The sequence below is a fragment of the Dysidea avara genome, chromosome 8, assembly GCF_963678975.1.
Source record: "Dysidea avara chromosome 8, odDysAvar1.4, whole genome shotgun sequence".
NCBI lineage: Eukaryota > Metazoa > Porifera > Demospongiae > Dictyoceratida > Dysideidae > Dysidea > Dysidea avara.
Window position 1 is genome coordinate 35,329,255 of NC_089279.1, and position 5,326 is coordinate 35,334,580.

The window sequence follows — 5,326 nt, forward strand, 5'->3', positions numbered from 1 at the left end:
TTTAACCTGTCTTTTTTTCTTTTCCACAGGAAGAGGAAAAGATGAAGCAGATGTACTTTAAAATATTTCTGATTTTATCAGTAAATGTACAAATTATACATATATTTATTACAGAACTCTCCATGGTGGTTTCTTTGTAACTGAACACTCTACAAAGTGACTTCTTCTTGCTGCTCTCTCTATAGGGGGAATTGTTTGTAGCTGAACAATATACAAGTAACTTCTTCTAGCTGATCTCTCTACAGGGTGGTTTGTTTGTAGCTGAATTCTGTGCAGGTGATTTGTTTGCAGCTGAGCTCTTTACAGAATGGTTTTTTTGTAGCTGAACTCTCTACAAGGTAACTTCTTCTAACTGATCTTTCTACAGGGCAATTTGTTTGTGGTTGAATTTTCTACAGGTTGATTTCTTTGCAGCTGAACTCTCTACATGGTGGTTTCTTTGTAACTGAACTCTCTACAAGGTAATTTCTTCTAGCTGATCTCTCTACAGGGAGATTTGTTTGTAGCTGAACTCTCTACAGGTGATTTGTTTGCAACTGAACTCTCTACATGATGGTTTCTTTGTAGCTGAACTCTCTACAAGGCAACTTCTTCTAGCTGATCTTTCTACAGGGTGATTTGTTGTAGCTGAACTCTCTACAAGGAAACTTCTTCTAGCTGATCTCTCTACAGGGAGATTTGTTTGTAGCTGAACTCTATACAGGTGATTTGTTTGCAGCTGAACTCTCTACGTGATGGTTTCTTTGTAGCTGAACTCTCTACAAGGTAACTTCTTCTAGCTGATCTTTCTACAGGGTGATTTGTTGTAGCTGAACTCTCTACAAGGAAGCTTCTTCTAGCTGATCTCTCTACAGGGAGATTTGTTTGTAGCTGAACTCTATACAGGTGATTTGTTTGCAGCTGAACTCTCTACGTGATGGTTCTTTGTAGCTGAACTCTCTACAAGGTTACTTCTTCTAGCTGACCTTTCTACAGGGAGATTTGTTTGTAGCTGAACTCTCTACAGGTGATTTGTTTGCAGCTGAACTCTTTACATGATGGTTTCTTTGTAGCTGAACTCTCTACAAGATAACTTCTTCTAGCTGATCTCTCTACAGAGAGATTTGTTTGTAGCTGAACTCTCTACAGGTAATTTGTTTGCACCTTAACTCTCTACATGATGGTTTCTTTGTAGCTGATCTCTCCACAAGGTAATTTCTTTTAGCTGATCTCTCTACAGGGAGATTTGTTTGTAGCTGAACTTTCTACAGGTGATTTGTTTGCAGCTGAACTCTCTACATGATGGTTTCTTTGTAGCTGAACTCTCCACAAGGTAACTTCTTCTAGCTGATCTTTCTACAGGGTGATTTGTTTGTAGCTGAACTCTCTACAAGGAAACTTCTTCTAGCTGATCTCTGTATAGGGAGATTTGTTTGTAGCTGTACTCTATACAGGTGATTTGTTTGCAGCTGAACTCTATACAGGTGATTTGTTTGCAGCTGAACTCTCTACATGATGGTTCTTTGTAGCTGAACTCTCTACAAGGTGACTTCTTCTAGCTGACCTTTCTATAGGGAGATTTATTTGTAGCTGAACTCTCTACAGGTGATCTGTTTGCAGCTGAACTCTTTACATGATGGTTTCTTGCTGAACTCTCTACAAGGTAACTTCTTCTAGCTAATCTCTCTACAGAGAGATTTGTTTGTAGCTGAACTCTCTACAGGTGATTTGTTTGCAGCTGAACTCTCTACATGATGGTTCTTTGTAGCTGAACTCTCTACAAGGTAACTGATGTCTCTACAAGGTCACTAGTTTGTAGCTGAACTCTCTACATGGTGGTTTCTTTGTAACTGAACTCTCTACAGGATGACTTCTTTTAGCTGATCTTTCTAGAGGGTGATTTGTTTGTAGCTGAACTCTCTACAGGTGATTTGTTTGCAGCTGAACTCTCTACATGATGGTTTCTTTGCAGCTGAACTCTCTACAAGGTAACTTCTTCTAGCTGATCTCTACACAGGGAGATTTGTTTGTAGCTGACCTCTCTACAGGGTGATTTTTTTTTTGTAGCTGAACTTTCTACAAACAAAGTGACTTGTTCTAGCTGGTCTCTCTACAGGATGACTTGTTTCTAGCTGATCTCTCTGCAGGGTGACTTGTTTCTAGCTGAACTCTACTGGGTGATCTGTTCATAGCTGAACTCTCTACAGGATGATTTGTTTACAGCTGAACTATCTACATGGTGGTTTCTTTGCAACTGAATTCTCTACAAGGTGACTTCTTCTAGCTGAACTCTCTATAGGGTGATCTTCTCGTAGCTGAACTCTCTGCAGGGTGATTCGTTTGCAGCTGAACTTTCTACATGATGGTTTGTTCATAACTGAACACTCTACAAGGTAACCTCTTCTAGCTTATCTCTTTACAGGATAACTTGTTTCTAGCTGAACTCTCTACATGGTGATTTGTTGGTAGCTAAACTCTCTACAATTCGATTTGTTTGCAGCTGAACTCTCTACATGGTGGTTTCTTTGTAGCTGAACTCTCTACAAGGTAGCTTCTTCTAGCTGATCTCTCGACAGGATGACTTGTTTCTAGCTGAACTCTCTACAGGGTGATCCTTTCGTAGCTGAACTCTCTACAGGGTGATATGTTTGCAGCTGAAGTCTCTACATGATGGTTTGTTTGCAGCTGAACTCTCTACAAGGTAACTTCTTCTAGTTGATTTCTCTACAGGCTGACTTGTTTCTAGCTGATCTCTCTACAGGGTGATTTGTTTGTAGCTGAACTCGGTACAGTTTGATTTGTTTGCAGTTGAACTTTCTACATGGTTGTTTCTTTGTAGCTGAACTCTCTACAAGGTAACTTCTTCTAGTTGATCTCTCTACAGGATGACTTGTTTCTAGCTGAACTCTCGACAGGATGATCTGTTCATAGCTGAATTCTCTACATGGTAGTTTCTTTGTAGCTAAACTCTTTACAAGGTGACTTCTTCTAGCTGATCTCTCTATAGGGTGATTTGTTTGTAGCTGAACTATCTGCAGGGTGATTTGAACTCTCTACAAGGTGATGTTTTCTAGTTGATCTCTCTACTCAGTCTGGATGACTTGTTTCTAGCTGAACTCTCTACAGTGTGATCTGTTAAGTTTCTACCTGATCTCTCTATAGAGTTATATCTTGTTTGTATAGCTGAACTCTTTTACATGGTGGATTTTTGATTGGTTGCTGAACTCTCTCTCCACGGTGACTTGTTTGTACTACAGAGTGACTTGTTTGTAGCTGAACTCTCTACAGAGTGACTTACTTGTAGCTGAACATTGCATAAAATAACTTGTTTGTAGCTGATCTAGATGAACTCTCTACTAGGTAGCTTTTTTTGTAGCTGAACCCTTTATGCAGTGACTTGTTTGTAGCTGAATTCTCTACAGAGTGACTTGTTGTAGCTGAACTCTCTACAAGGTGACTTGTTTATAGTTGAATTCTCTTCAGTGTGACTTATAATGTTCTGAATCTCTACAGCAACATATTTGTAGCTGAACTCTCTACAGGATGACTTGCTTGTAGCTGAATTGTCTATAAGATTAACTGTTTGTAGCTGAACTCCCTACAGAATAACTTGCAATGCCAAAGAAATTCTATAATGGAGTAAGTTATTAACGTAGCTGAATGCTTTATTAGGGTGACTGTTCTATTAGAGTATCTCGATCTCACATATACTACACGTAGTTGGCTTTGGAATCATAACTCAGTGGTTTGTAATCCGATTCTTCTGTACTACTACAAGGACTTTCTATGATAATTATTCCAGCTACACACCGATTTTCAGCTCACTGTTCTAAGCGGTTTGGCTGGTAGGAGTGAAAACTAATAGTTTTTTTATTCATAAAAGTCGATCGCGTAATTGTGACATAGGTTGGGTTTTGTGTCATATCTCGATGGCCTTTAACTGGATTCCTTTCAAACCACAAAAAGGCACTCCTACGATAGTTACTCCATCTACATAGCAATTTTCAGCTCATTCCTTCTAGCGGTTTACCCTGTGGGCGTGACAGACCTTCGACCTTATTTTACGCAGATAATCGGTCATAACTCCGTGACTGTTCATCGGATTCCTACCAAACTTGGTACTGAGATTCGCCTTAATGAGCCCTTTAAGTGTGCCAAATTTCAGTCCGATCCAAGCACGCATTCGTGTTTTATTGCGGATTTTGCAAAGTGTGCGAAAAGAAGAAGAAGAAGAAGTAGAGTAAGCGATCTATTGTCGGACACCATCTATAATCGGACACTTTTTCTCAGAAAATACCAGGCCGAATCTTCTGAATTTTGCCACGGATAAACTTCACACTTAGCCTAGCAACATATCAAAATTTGGGCTGGAAAGCTTTTGTGGTTGCCTTGCTACAGCCGATTAAAGTGACAGTCCGAAAACCTCTAATATCATTATTATTATTATTATTATTATTATTATTTGTTAATTGGTACAAGGAAGACAAAGTCTTATAAAAACCAATCTCAATACATCTAAATAAAATCAAACCGGCGGTCATATAAAAATACATCTACTTTAGTCTTAAAGATCAGTACATTAGGTGCAGATACAATTTCGTGGGGTAAGGTGTTCCAATCATTGACGATTCTCTGTGAAAAACTATGACCTCTAATAGCAGTGTTAAAGCGATTTTTGTAAAGTTTGAGTCCATTTGATCGGGTGGGGTTGGTATTAACAGTAAAAAAATAGTCTTTGTCCACATATCGGAAGTTTACCTCTTTTATCGGACACCACCCAGCAATCCTCCACTAAAAGATGAAATTCCTCACAACCACCACTGATTGTTAGGGGAATACATGTACTTTCTAAGCTACTATAGTTTGTTTCATTCCTCCACTCGTAAGTGGAGCTACAACCATTAATATTCGGGTGTGTCGCGACCTCTATAATCGGACAGAGCAGAATTTCATTTCACGCTGTTTTATCAGTTCAAAGCTACCTTTTAGGTATAATTAGCCATGAAAATGAAAGGTGTGGTACAAAATCTAATTGGATTTCCAAAGAGTTGTAAAATTTTACCATATTAGCGATCAGTATGCTACTATGCATGGGACTCCACAAAATGACTTATCGACTGTTCCAAAGAACTTTTAGCACTGAAATGCATGGGTGCAGCACAAAGGGGAGGGGCTAAGGTCCTTCCACCCCTCCACTTCCAATTATCAAGATATACTCTAATAGAGCAGTCAGCTACTCTACTAGAGCAGTCAGCTACTCTAATAGAGCAGTCATGTGTCCAAACAAACATTTAAATGCAAGTTTTAGTAAAATTCAGTCACCTTTGTTACCAAAATCAATTTCAGA